The 15,140-nt window shown below is 35.3% G+C and overlaps 1 protein-coding gene and 1 long non-coding RNA gene across 6 annotated transcripts in view; one reads left to right on the top strand and one right to left on the bottom strand.

Moving 5' to 3' along the window:
* Positions 1-15,140, bottom strand: part of tmod (tropomodulin) — a 79,882-nt gene that overhangs the window by 32,755 nt on the left and 31,987 nt on the right. The window contains exon 1 of one of the 5 annotated variants that reach the window (XR_010732375.1): positions 11,066-12,488. The exons of the other annotated variants lie outside the window; for them this stretch is intronic. The gene's annotated coding sequence lies outside the window, so the exon portion shown is untranslated. Of the gene's footprint in view, positions 1-11,065; positions 12,489-15,140 lie in introns of those variants that run through there. 5 annotated transcript variants of the gene reach the window in all.
* LOC136340853 (uncharacterized) overlaps positions 1-15,140 on the top strand; it is a 92,952-nt gene that overhangs the window by 52,731 nt on the left and 25,081 nt on the right. The gene's annotated exons all lie outside the window — the stretch shown is intronic.

Here is a 15,140-nt window from a genome sequence, read left to right as displayed (position 1 = left end):
TAATTATGATAGTAGATATGATAATAACTACACTTTTTCCTACGTTGTGAGTTGGAGTTTAGAAAAACGTGAGATAGGAAAGAGAATGATTCTTTCTTTGTTGAAGACTAAACGTAGCTTCTGTTGAACAACTCCTAATTTAAACTGAAAAATAAAAGACCTAAATGCGTTATTACTTTGTTTAGGATGCAAAGAAAACCAAAACAAACACTTGTCTGTTTTCCCGAAAAGTCTTATTTTTAGTCTCAAGGTCGACACAAAAACGAAGGAGATTGGCGGGCTATCCAGAAAAATCACAATATATGTATGTATATCTGATTCTGTTGCCAAATTACCAAAAATGTTCAATAACTTTTATGGTATTTCTTTCAATTAAAACAATCTTATAACACATATACATCGTTATTTGAACAGAATACCTATACTTAGCACCCGATAACTTGGTAGAAACCCGGGAAGCTATAAATACATATGTGAGAATCAAAGAATCTTTCACTAATTAACAAAATTAAGTTTAGAGGAAAAACGCTTTCAAGAAAAAAAAACCAATCCTCGTTTCTTCTTGTCAGATCTGGCAACCCTGATCTGATCAGAGTCTGGCTCACCTCCAACGCGCTATACTTGGACATTCTCTGGATGTACCGAATTATTTATAGAGCGGTGGGTCCGCTGGCCAATGGCCTTCCCACCATTTCTGCGATAAAATGGCGAGTGGCGCTGTAGTCTGGATGCGGCCCTGACCTAGGTTAGATACCTGGATCGGCGGCTCCATATGTTTTCCCACGATTGCGGAATGTCGTTAATTCTTTCATTCCGTTCTTATTTCCAGAAAATTGGAAACCTGTTGTTGATGACGCGATATTTAATGGCCTCCTGTGACATTGAGGATTTAAATAATTCTCGACTCTCTCAGGGTTGAAAGTGTATTTTTAGCACAAAGAAATATATTTTTTAAGATTGTATAGGATTTCCGTTTCTGGAGTTCAACAGGAGGGACCTCGGTAACCATAAAAGATACGATACTATTTTCTTATCGGGGCCATTTGGAATTTAAGTTTTTTTAAAGTTGTGAGTAACATAAACACACCCACATACCTCCTCTCTCGATTTTTGTTAAACATTCTGAATCTATTAGTCTGACACACAAATTTCTATATTAGAAATTAGAAGGATTTTTAAAATGAATTGAAAAATAACGTATATTTTTTCACGTAAAAAAAGTCTTAAAAGTTAATCTTATCGCCGCATTTTTTCCAAAAAAGTGTGGTAAATCCCAAAGCTGGCTTTCGAACACCGTGATGGTTGAAAACAATTGAATATTGGTTGGCGTGTTTACGTCATATCAAAGATCTCAGGGCCACGCTGAAAGTGATAATCGAGTTACAATTTCCGAATTGACCGTAAAAAGTACAGTCGAATCCAGGTCAGTGGGGCAGGTAACCAATCAAGTTTAACGACGATATTGCGAGATACGCTCAATTCTTTCTGTAAATAAAATATTTCAATCTGCTCAGTGAGCAAAGGAAATGCTAAGGTCATATTGGACTGTCATACCTAATCAAACATGTAAATCCAGATTTTGATGGATATTTAGGGTCGTCTGAGCTCGGTTTGGTATAAAACTAGGACCACTTGATTAGTAGAGAACGTGGAGGACATTTTAACTTCTGATTTTCGCAAAATATGCGGTTAAACGCGATTACAAATTTCAACTAACCTAAACTAAACTCCAATTCCTTAAATTTCCATTCAATATTCTCGAATGCATTTTATGAACTTCTGTTTCCATAGCAACTTTGCATAGAAGTTGTGGAATTGTGTTAATAAAATTTGCTCTTTCTATGATGGCTAAATTTCCACGAAAGAATAGAATAGAATTTGGAGCTAACTGCTATCTTCCTGTATATTGCAGTAGATAGTGTCCAAAGTAACTTCCACCTTTCGCTGCGACTCATTTGTCTTCACTTGAGAAAGGCATTTTGTAAATAAATTTATATTGATTTTGTAACTGTAGGTGACATTAAAACAAATTCAGTCTAACTATAGAAAATATCCTTATTAAATAGAAGTGCGAATGTTATTTTCAAAGCACGTTATGCGAAAAGGGGTTCTTAATATGTTCACCCAAATATCGGGCGTCCCGTTAACACAAGACACCGGCTGTATCTCTAAATCTTTTGGAAACGAAGTTTTGAAAAAAAATGTCATAATGAAAATTACCAAGACAAAACCTTATAAATATTCTCTTAAATTCTTAATTTCGCCGCTAGGTAATGCATCTCATATAGTCAATGAAAATATGTCAAATAACTTAAGAAAATGCAATGAAAAAGTGTACTGAAAATATCACAGTTTTATTTGTGGAAAGTTTATACATAATTTTTGCATATGAAATTTTATTATATATTTCCAAGTTTTCTGTAGAAAACGCTGCGAATGTTGTCAGACAAGAACTTAAATATCTCGGGAACAGATCATAAAATTTAAAGAAGTGGTAACTCGTTGGAAAGACCATTTTTTGCTCTATACGGAGATGTGTCAGAAAATCTATTTTAGTTAATGGAAATATCTTTAGGCAGCATTTTATTATAAAGTCCGGAATTGTTGTAAATTTCTGACAAATAACTAATAGAATGATATATGTTTGGTATGTTAATTAGTAAAACCGTAAAATTTTATTTATATTCCGAAATTTCTAACTCGATATCTTTATTGATTTAGAAAATATGTCAGTTTTTTCCGAGATCTCTAAAGGTATTTTAATTAAATAAAATGATTTGTCTGACACATTATAGGATAGAGGAAAAAAGTTTTTTCCAACGAGCCACCACTTCTGTACATCGTAGGATCCGTTCCCAAGATATTTGAGTTTTTATCTGACATTTGCAACACTCTCTACAGAAAATTTGTAAATACATAAATAAAATATCTCATATGTAAAAATTATGCCGGAACTTTCCACGAATAAACTTGATCACTTTTTTTATAACATTTTTTATTTCAAAGCGTCATCGCCAATAGTTATAGAAATACAGTCAGCGTCCTCTGTTAATGGGGCATCCGGCACAAGACTGAACTTTAACATGTAACACTTTAGTGAAATAAAAAAAAAGCTGAGTTCAAAAATGTAAAAATCCAAGAGACAGAACATCTCTACGCTGTAGTAGAGAAAAAAATTGCAATGATAAAGTATCAGTCATTTTGAGTTACCTCGCCGAATAAATTAAGGAAAAAACAAAAAATTTTTTTTTTTTAATTAAATTTTTTTTCGAATAGCTCCAAAAGTTATAAGATTTTTTTTGAAACGCAATATCTTGAACTTCAAATCGCGCAAATTTTTTTCCCAATTTCACCGACCCCGCATGTTTTATGGTTACAGATATCTCCACGGTTGGCGTTCAGAAACAGACCCTGTAGAACACATTTAACTAAGAGGAAATAATTTTCCACACATGAAAGCTTATACTTGTGAGCTGAACAGAGTTCATGTAGTAATATATAAAAAAGTATTTCAAGGATCCATAAAGACTAACTTCACATCGGTCGTTCACCTCTCATATAATAATTTTAATGGAAATATAAAAATAGACTGTGGAATAAGCAACACGACATAACTTTTGGGTTAAACGGATGCTTTAGCAACAATTTGATTGAAAACTCGATATTTCAATACGACTTCGACTGATTAGAATTTGGCATGAACTGGGGGGTGGGAACGAACACTTTTCTTCTCAGATGTGGAGGGTGACTATGAAGGTATGTCAAATCACTATTGTCAAATCCTGTGTAAGTTTCCATTGTCCATACTTCCATTTAATTTAAGATTTTTTCGAAAATCAATTTAATCTTTTGCACCTTCAATTTCTTCCATCGTCATTAACGTACAAACGTACATAGGTAAATTAGGTTAAACCCTAATGATTTCAACTAAAACAATTAGTGATTCAATTGCATACCGCAAATTATCATGAGACACCCTGTATGTATAACAAATCACAATATAGAAGATTTTTGACTTATTCAAATCTGTTCTTTGGTGAAATAGCGTTACACGTGTTTTCCCACAGCATTTCCGCCATAAATTTTAATGGGTGACATTGAAATTATCGCGACTCAAATTCCGTGGAAAGATCACCTGAAACTATGAAACTTTGCCAAAATTTATATTTGGGTATATTTAATTAAAATCGTAATGATAGAAATGTTTAATATTTTAAGATTTCTGGATGTCCTGAGTTTTAATTAGATGGATATTTTAAGATTAGCTAGGACTGATTCATGGAGTGACTAGATCTGGAAGTCTGTCGTTTAGGTAACTTAAAATTTACGTTGTGTGCTTTAAAGAAAGTTGCTTAAGCTGGTTAAAATTTTATGGGCTTGATGGGTCTCCAACGGTTCATAGAAGTATTTCCGAATTCTGGAAGGTAGAAAAATAAATTTCACAAGGGACATTTTCACCTTCGCGCAGCCGTTATCAATTTTCCAATATCCATTTGATGCTATTTAAGAATTTTCAACACGTAATGGAAATGTTCGAGAGTTTCAGGGCATTTTCAGCGAAAATCAAAATATTCTGGCTTTTACGATTTCCCTATGCATGTGGGATTGTGTTTGTTACTGGTGTACTTTGTTTGTACACTGAATTTCTACTAATTCATACAATATGATATGTAGGTATGTATACTTTTTCACTTTTTTTTGACACAGAATTTTAACAAGCACAATCCAATCCAATATTGCTCGAATTGGATTGCAGTTTATTGCCATATACAGGGTTGATCAAAAAACTGGAACGGTTATATATCTGTCAAACCAATTGATTTAAGAAAATGAATCTACGGAGGGTTTCGTGCACAAACATAAACATACAGAATAACGCACGTGAGACTACCTATTTTTACCTAATGAATTTTATTTATAGCCGGTTGGTTTTAGATTCAATTTATTTGAGAGTTATCTTAATGCTCTATGACTACTTTTAATGGCTAGAAAAATTGGGCGTATATATAACTCCATCCATGACGATTTAAATTATATCTGTTGATGCATCATCCTTATCCGGTTGACAATAAATTCTAAACTTCTTCAGTTTACACTAAAAGTAACCAATTCATTCAAATTCTATCTTATTGTCTCTCTACTCCATATTATTATGCAAGCAAAATTCATCCACGAAAGTGTATTTATATCAGTGGCTTTAGTGTTTTTAGCAGGTTCTACATTTGAAACGATATATATTCATTCATTGATCAATGTGTCTCGTTCATATGGAATGTATTTATTTCTATTTGACTTGATCGGATGACAAATCTATTTTCGCAGCAGTTGATACATCAACGTGTCGAAATAGAAAATAAAAGAAAATAACATAGACTTGGAACCTATTTTAAAGGCTCTCAAAGTGATTTAAAAACCATTATCTTCGATGTCACTTCTGAAAATATCGCCTATATTTCCAACAACAGATTCGGCCATCAAAGCTGTAAAAATTTACATAGATGTTGTGGAATAAATACGTCTTTAAGTCTTATTACATGCTTTTTCAGTTATTAAAATGAAAATAGCGAGATAAAATTTAGATAAGGTCGCTTTATTTCGTCAAATTAAAAAATTTTTTATCTACGTTAAGTTTCGGACCTTGTGTAATCGATCCATTTTGTCCTGCAGAACAGTTAAACTTGCGCTTCATACTTACCAGGACATCAGCAGAAACAAGGGATAAATATATATAGTATATATACATTTATGAACGTGCTTCCTTGCTGAAGCTGAAATATCATTCAAAATCCACAGGAAATCTCTAGTTCTCTTCATGTTTTCCCAATCAAAAGGGACAATGGAAAACATGCCAATCATTGCAACAATTTTAACGAGCAGTTCAGTTCGGCACCTTACTCTAAAGCAGTATTATGTCACTAAATTCCCGCCTCTTGCGGCTTCCATTTAAATCGTCTGAATGCATTAACGAAAACGGGCATAAAAATTCTTAAAAAATTAATTTAAATTACTTTGAAGAACTTCAAGCATCTGATTTCAAATATCTCCCAGTACCTCTCTACACCATTTAATGTCTCTAATTTTTTTGTTAATTCAGTGTGTGTACATTTACTTTTTATACAGGGTAGTTCATTGGGAATGGGGGCATGGCAAAACCCGAAATAGGAGACATTAAAATATGATGATTGAAACCAATATACCCTATGCCAATGTTTCCTGTTTCAAAATTACAGGGTGCTAAAGGTTGAAATATTAATTTAATATTTTTGAATAACTTTGTGTTTTCACATCAACATGAAAATTGGTATACTTAGGTTTTGTAAGGTAGTAAGTAAGAATTGCAATCTAATTTTCACGTAGCTCCTAGAAGACGTTGGTTACAACCCACAGCTTCATTATATTTAGCCATATTTTTTTATCAGCGCAACTAAGGTCAAATTTTATTCAATATAATTTAAGGGCGTCTATTTTTACTTAAAACAGGTATTTTCCTTTAATCGCGACAACTTTCTTTGTTTGCGAGATTTTCATCCATAAACTAATTCGTTTCAACGCATTTCAAATCCTCAAAAGCGATGATGGCTACGGCTCACTCGCACGGTAAAGCAAAATGTACTTAGCTATTGTTACTTTAGCTTGGCACAATAATCAGACCATTTTCTTTCCAGTTGCTGTATTTAAGTAAAAAATTATAATTTTAAAGTAAAAATACCAAGGCAAAATTACTTTTGCTTTAGTGAGCTACGCGATATGATCTGTGTTTTCGCTCAATTGAATTTTATAATAGGACTTATTTTTCATTTATTAATCACTTTTCATTTTTTTTTTAATAATTGAAAGAATTAATTTTTATTTTAATTAAATAAGAATTTGAAATGATACGACGCGAATTAGCTTCTGGATAAAAATATCGTAAACAAAGTGATATTTCGGGATTAAACGAGAATGCCTTTTTTAAGTAAAAATACACTCTTTCATTACAGTGAGTGGAATTTGACATGCATAAAAAATATGATCCGACATACTGAACTGGTGGGTTGTAACTAAAGCCCTCTTGGAGCTACGTAGAACTTAGATCAAAATTCTTGCTTGGTATATTACAAAACCTACGGAAACGGATTTTGTTGTTGATGCTATGAAAACATAAAAAGTTATTACGGGATTTTGAAATGAAAATTTCTACCTTGAACACCCTGTAATTCTGAAACACCCCACATTGCTACACAATATATTAGTTTCTATGGGCATATTTTCATGTCCCCTGTCTCGTGTTTTGCCGTGTCCCATTCCCAACGATTCACCCTGTAGTTCTCCTAATTCGTTCTCGCATCTTTCTAGTCTTTTTGGCAACAGATATTCGTGTTCTCCCTATGTTTTCAATCCTGTGTAAGGCGTCTTTTAGGCTATGAAAGACAGGCACAGGGAGACTATAACTTTCGCCACCCGTTTATGTTTGTTTAAATTTGAATGTCGATTTTCAACGGTGATGTTGACGAATATCCTTAATTTCTTTTTTGATTGTGGAAAAAACCTCGTTTGCAATTTGTCGTGATTACTTTATGGAACGTTTTTCCATGGTAATAATTCAAGACACAAAGGAAATATTTATCGAGGCTTCGGACAAAGCAAACTGGTGGCATAACATAAAAACACCCCAAAATAACAAATATAAAACCTTTCCATCTCAATGCCAGCTGTCCGATGTGATTTAAATCAAATGATTCATTTGTAGAGAAAATAGATAACTTGAAATTCACAACCAGATGCCAGTTAATTATTTACTGTCCATTTTGGCGGTAGAACTTTGTACGAAAATGTTGCTATAAATCCCGGACTTGGTAAACTTGAGATTTTTCTGGATGCACCTTGAATTTCAGCTGGATTTCGGGATTTTCAAAACAAGTTTCTGCAAAAAGCTATTGTGCAATAATAAACACAGAATTTTGCGCCAAGCAGCTATTTCGGTGATTTAGACGTAATAACTGTGACGCTTAACATTCCACGTATTTATTTATAAATCAAATATTTATCCTCTGGAAGATAGAGGTAAAGGTGAAACTCGTATAAATAGATCTCGAATATTGGATTGGATTCATCAAAGTAAGCTCACTTTGCACAGGACGGCGAAATAGGCTCTTATCGTGTTTAAAGCTAAAACACAATGTTCACTATTTATTTTCTCATAGCTCTGGATGTTGCTTTTATGCCAAAAGTTCTAATAATCATTTTTCGAGTGTCGACATTTTTAGAACTACAATGTATGCGTACTTTTTGTAACAAAGCAAGCGGATAAATTGGATGTTTTTTTCTTTTAATGATTGATCATTTTAGTGATTTTGATAAATCACTTGTTAATCATTTAACAAACTTCTGCGGACCCGCGTGGGCTTCATTTGTGGTGTTTAAACAATCGGAAGGATTTCTGCCTTCACTCATTGTAAATCACTATTAATCATCAGTTTCATGCACGACTGCAACTGAAATTGAACTGGTACTCCTGGTGGCAGGTACGTCGTGGATGGTTAGAATAGCCGGAAGATTGGGTTTTTTATTCACTCTCAATTGAATTTTCAAATTTCAGCGAAATCCGTAAAAAAGATACTCCTGTGTTTTTGTGTTCTATAGCAAAAACACAGCAAACGGAGTTAGTCTAAACAGATTTTTCAGGTCAAGCTTTAATTGCTTTACTAAGCTCCTTGCATAGCCTTGATAGTTAAACGAACATTTATATGTATAACTTGCGGAAATTAGAGAAGAAATTGATTTTTTTTATCACAATGTGAGCAACCTGGTGACGGGTGTATAGGTATGGTTGCGACGGTTTCAATATTGTCTTGCAAATTGTAATTGATAAATTAAAAATATTTACAATAAATGTTTTAAATGATCACTGCCTCCAGCGAGACATGTATCAGTTCGTCTTAACATTGTTTAGTGAACTTTTCCAAATACGCTTGATGTATTTTTGTTAAACAGACGCAATTCAAATATCTTGTTCCTTACATATTATTTTGGAACACCGTTTAACACCTTCAAATGGGTCCACAAAAAATTATCTAGAGGACACATATCGGGTGATCTGAGAGGTGCCGTCTTGGTCTTTCTATCGAAAGGTTAAGATAGTTGTTTGCCAGAAATTTACGCGCAGTTTAGCCAAAATGCGGTAATGCACTATCCTGATCCTTAACTCAACATATTCTGAATGTTTAGGATTACTGTAAGGTTCGAGAAATCGAAGTGCTGTGTCTTCAAATGTTTACCTTGCATGCATTGCTTTCTTATGCAATGCTGCGTCTATTTTGTCACTTTGGTGGTAAAAGTTCAAGCTTCAAAGCCTTTTTATTGAAGAACGACCGCTTTTAGCGAGAAATACCAGCAGTATCTTTTATGGTCAAAAATGAATGGTAAAAAAGATTTTTTTATTCAAAAAGTAGCATACGGGGAGATACAAAAAAAAGTTATGGCTATTTAAGGAGTGTTCTACACGACCCAACAGTCGATTTCCTAGATTTTATAGTTCCAAAACTCTAATGCCAATTTGGAGCACGATAAATTTATATGCAACTGATAATATTTGATATTACTCTTTTGTAAGCTTTAGAGGAAATCTACTTGCTTTTTGAACGTATAACGTGAGAGTTAATAAGGAAAGATAGGAAATGCGCAGTGAAAATAGCACTGAATGTAGAGTTCTAAGGGTCGAAAAAGAAATTTACAGTTGCTAGGGCCACTAACTGGAAACTACAATATTTCTTAGGCGGATGCTCTGATGATTACAAACAGGGTAAATCAGTGGAGGGGAGTGGTTTCGAGGGGCAGATGCTCCCCCAGTAGAAACGTTAGGGTGAATCTGTGAGCAAAATTTTAATTTGCGACGATTTTTCCGTTTCGAATTGTGGTCGATCTGAGTATCGTTTCCCCCGGTCACCTAATTATTACGACGGAGACATACACGTTTTAGAAGGATCATATTCGCGCATTAAGGCGTCATATCCCGAAACGTGGAACGCTTCGTTGCTAGAGAATTCATGTCAGGACTAATAGAACAAAAAAATGAGAGGAGGCCATTAGCAGTAAAGCATAGCCTCAAATGTTATGTAAATCATATTGCAAACAATACAATCAGCTACAAAATTATAAGATGCTATATTACTAGACAAGAATATAACTAGATTCTATTTTTCCCGGTAAACTTCTCGCAGTTCAGCTCATCACCTACTACTGTTGCCAATATTTTTTGAAAGAATGGTTTTTTATCATGTAGTACAACATGAAAGAAAAAACGCGCCCATGATTCAAATGCGGAATTATTATCAGGCTTCACTTACAAACAAGCATGTTCTGTGCCTAGCAATGATTCACTATTGTGATTAATTGAAACATTTCCCACACGAGTTCAAAATGGAAAACATATTTTTCATTCTACTGTCAAAAAAAATCTTGGAAAGACGTTTTTTTGGAACGTAAATCTAATAAGGTTTATTGTGAATCACTGCCCTGGAAATGAGTCGCTTTTCCAAGTTGGGGGCTATAATGTGAATGGATGCGTATTCATGCCAATATGGACTTAACATTTCTTGTGCGCACATAAGGGCTGAGACTGGTGGTTCAGAATAGGAAAAGTCTGAGCGAACTAGAAGTGCAGAGTCCACGAAAACCGTTACCATTACACGTGAGAGTATGAAAGAGAATATTAACATATTTTTTTGTAAATAGCTTTTAGTGGGTGCGATCCAAAACATTACACCTGTCATTACCTGAAAATATAAACATCATTAAGCTACTGGTGCCAATATGCTTGTATAAAACAGGAACTGTGTTAGCAACGGTTTCGATAGACCGAGGGAACATATTTTCGGTTTCATTGTTGTTTGTCTGAGATCCCTGCAAAATGATCAGAAAACCAAATAAGCCGAAGACTTGTTGGGTGTTAGGCTGGCTATGCAATGAGCCGAGTAACTGAGCAAATCATCTCCATTTTGTGGCACTGATAACAAATTAAACCATTCCTTGGGCTTTCAGAAATAACTTTCATAAGTGGTTGACACTACTTGACAAAAACACCGACCTTTCTGACTTTCCTCGTTCTCTTGGTAGTAGTTTCGGTGGTTGTCTCCGTATCCTCCCATTCTTGGAAGTACTCCATTTTCCATATCACTCCGTAAAAGAACCGCACTAAACACTCGCGCGAAAGTCCGCACAGAAAGTCAATCAAGTTCAGTTCAATTCAGTTGCAACCACGTAGTTGCCCTTACCGCAAAGTCAAAGAAAAGCCCTTTTTAGGGGTGAGTTTCTGTTTTTAATCGTCAGTTACCGAACCATACCGCCCACGAAAACCGCGAATTAAATTCGAACGCTCGCGTCGCGACGCCTCGACTAAAGTAGCATCGCTCTCCTTATTTCGGGAAACAGGGTACTTTTCGGATACTCACTGCAGCGAACGAGTCACGGGAGACTGAATCATTTTTGCAAATTTTGATTTGAGTGTGAATCGAAGGTTATCGGGTGAGGAGCCTGGAAATATCATCACACTAAATAAACACTTTGTAAGCACCACGAAGATGAGTTGTGGATAAATAATTGCTGTCTGGCGACTAGACCTGGACAATTCAAACTGGACGGGAGATTGAGGATTGTCATTTGAGAACAGGCTGACACTTAGAATAAGTTAATGAACCAATTAAACTAGTTTTTTCCTTCGATATTGTTTGGGAGCAACACAAAGACTAGATAAACGAGTTGGGGGTAGGAGTTCTTAGGAATTCATGAAGACTGATTCCTGAGCTAGCTTCCAGCAACAAATTTAAGCAACTGATATCTAACAGGATGAGCATGGACTTTCCAGGAAAATATTCCAGTTGGATCTCCAGGGAAAGACAATTAGGACGACATCCTAGCGTTCAGACTAACGACTATGAGCTAGATAAAAATACGTCCTAAACGAAGACTTCAGACTTCAGGTCAAAGGAGAGATCGCCGTGGAAATGTTTCCCCAGCACATAAAGAGATGCGAATAACGGTATACCTCAATCTCTGAGTTCTGCTGATCAAGACGGACGTTGATGGTCAAGAAAGGTGTGTTGACGTCCGAAATATTCATGCAAGCAAAGAGTACCCTTGCGGCAAAGATAGATAGATATTACTACCATTCAATCACCAGTTACTACGAAAGGAGATGATAGATACAGGTTGAATAGTCTCGTAAATAAAGAAGACCACGTGTGTGGAAATTTATTAGCAGAATTGAAACGTTGTAGATAAAGAATATATCAATTGAATGAATGCTGAGCAAGAAGATTCCAGAAATTTTCAAAGTTGAAATTTAAGGGAAAAGTCATGGGGTTTACACAAGACTTGCGTTCCTGTTTCCTTGAAGTCTCACTTACGTGCAAATTTAACCATGATGAAACACTCACTGCATGTTATACACATCGGAAAAGACTGAAAATATTGAAAAAACACACACACACACAAAACCGATGGCAGGTGATTTCAATTGTAGTTTACGCTGTATTGTATTAGTGCAAGTCTTGACTCTGTATACATATTTTGCTTGACTGGAAAAATCTAAAAGTAAATAAACCATTTTTTTGCGTTTATGAAAATGTTGGAATTTTGTGCTCTGCTAAATCGTCAACTTGATTCAATTATATTGCTTCGATACTAGCTGATTTTTTTTTAGCACATGCTTTGAATATATCGTGTTTAACTATAGAACGACAACATTTAACTCTGAATGGGATGAATAGAGCGATAAACCTTCTTCAAGCTGGTTTAAGAGTAATTGAAGTAGCTGAACGCATGGCTGTTTTCCAAAATGTCAAATTGGTCGATTATATCGACGCTTTATGGAAAAGCTGGAACTCCAGCCGAAGAACCTCCAAGACGTGGATTCATTACGACTGTAGTTCAAGATCGATTTTTAGTTTTAACAACTAGAACGCAACCTGCAATTAGGGCATCGGAATTGGTTGCAGATTTACGACGAGCACACCGAGTGACTATAAGCCCAGATACTGTTAGAAATCGTCTACATGAAGCTAATCTTCATGGGCAAAGACCACTGAGATATCCACCTCTTTCCAGAAGCAATCGCGCTGCAAGAGCACAGTGTTGTCAAGAATATCGAAATTGGAATAGAATTAATTGAGTATAGTTTTACCCACTGACAAATTCAAATTTGGATTTCGCCCAGATTCTCATCGAATAAGAGACTGCCTGGAAACGTTGAACGTTCACATGTTCAGGAAGTCTATTCATAGAGAGGTGATACAATAATGGTATCGACCGGAATAATTATTGACCGCAGGACTGACCTCGTTTTTCCAAATCGATCCCCCTAACGACTCCGAGAGTAGATCGATACAATTCTTGACCCTGCACACCGACCATTTGCTGGCGTTGTTGGCCAGAGCTTTTACCTCATGCATGATGATACTCGGTTATATATCACTGGTATGGTGGCAGACTGGTTAACCAATGAAGGAACCGTCGCATTTCCATGGCCAGCACAATGGCCAGATCTGAATTCAATTGAGCATGTCTGGAACGTGTTTCAAAGAAGAGCTTCACCACATATGACATTCACTGTACTTTTCGATTCCGGGAGCTTACCTTTAGAAAAATGTTTAAGGATGTCACAAGAGGTAATTAACATCATTTCGAGTATTAACGATAGAATTTGAGCTGTGATCAATAATCGTGGAGGTGATATTTTGTATTAGCGTTAATGAGGAAGTTATAAGAAGGGCGTTTTGAGTCGTACTTACAACATAGGAGTAAATTAATATGATTTAGAAGTCTACCAGCAAAAGTTTAGTTTTGTTATATATTAAATGCTTTCTAACAGTATAAATACATAATTTTGTTTTCTAATTAATTTCAAAAGAGTTTCAATCTGTTAGAATATCCTCAAAGGTTACGAACGCGGGTATATGTATACTGCGTGACATAAAAACGAGAACACCCCGTAAAAATGGTTTTATTTAAATTATTTGTGGTATTCATGTTTGTACATGAGAACATAATTAAATTTTTAGCCATATTTATCAATGTATTTACGAATTATCAGAAATTTAAGTTTTTTTTTTAAATAAAAATTGCAATAAAATATCAACAATATCACTACAAAATATCATTTATTGGTATATAGTGTGCTTAAAGTGTGTTTTTAGATTAATAAAATATTCCTAGATGTAGAATACAGCGAAATTTTGATCAATCAAGCAAGTCTGAGACAGATCGAATAGTGAGTCCATGAGTGACTGGTCGTTCGTTTAGGGAAATCACCACTAGATTGAACCGTAGTGTAAACACTATAGTGAGATGTTGTCAGGCATTGTCCCAAAAAGAACAAACAGGCAGAAGGAGAGGTACTAGACAATCTCGAAGAACTACAGAACGCCAAGATCGCCACCTTGAAACTATGGCCCTATGAGAGAGATTCGTCTCGTAAAGAACGCTGATGGATCACTGATTTGTTGAATATGGAAAACCCATTGCGATTCGAACCATTTATCGCTGAATAAAAAGTTTTGGACTGTTTTCCTACCGTTCCTATTTTGTATTACCCTTCACCTTAAATCATCGACAAAATCGATTGCAATGGTGCAGAGAACGAATACATTGGAATCTAAAATGGGATAATATCGTGTTTAATGACAAATCCAGATTCTGTTTGGGTATGCATGATAGTGGGGCAAGAGTAAGAAAAAGACGAGGTGAAAAACGGGATCTTTAGTTTACAATACAGAGGCATGTCCATCAGAATCTAGGGGTAACGTGTTGGGGTACTATTGCACAGGTGGTGATATGATGACAGGTCACCTTTACTTCTCATTAGAGGAAGTATGCCACTCCAACGATACATCCAAGAAATCTTGGAACTTTATTTTGTGCCTTATCTGGAAACTGTTTTAAATCCAATTTTCCAGCAAGATAATGCACGACCACATGTGGCTAGAGTGACTAGGGACTTCTTCCAATGAAATGTAGTCAATTTGCTATTTTGGCCACCGCTATCTCCGGACTTGTCACCAATTGAACATACATGGGACATTGTAGGCAAAAACTTACATAATTTACCCCGTACCCCCCGCAAACACTAGCGACGCTATGTTATGTTGTCCAGTTTCTTTGGAATG

The sequence above is a fragment of the Euwallacea fornicatus genome, chromosome 8, assembly GCF_040115645.1.
Source record: "Euwallacea fornicatus isolate EFF26 chromosome 8, ASM4011564v1, whole genome shotgun sequence".
Classification (NCBI taxonomy): Eukaryota; Metazoa; Arthropoda; class Insecta; order Coleoptera; family Curculionidae; genus Euwallacea; species Euwallacea fornicatus.
The sequence above is the reverse complement of the archived record's forward strand: the minus strand, read 5'-3'. Positions and strand labels throughout refer to the sequence as shown.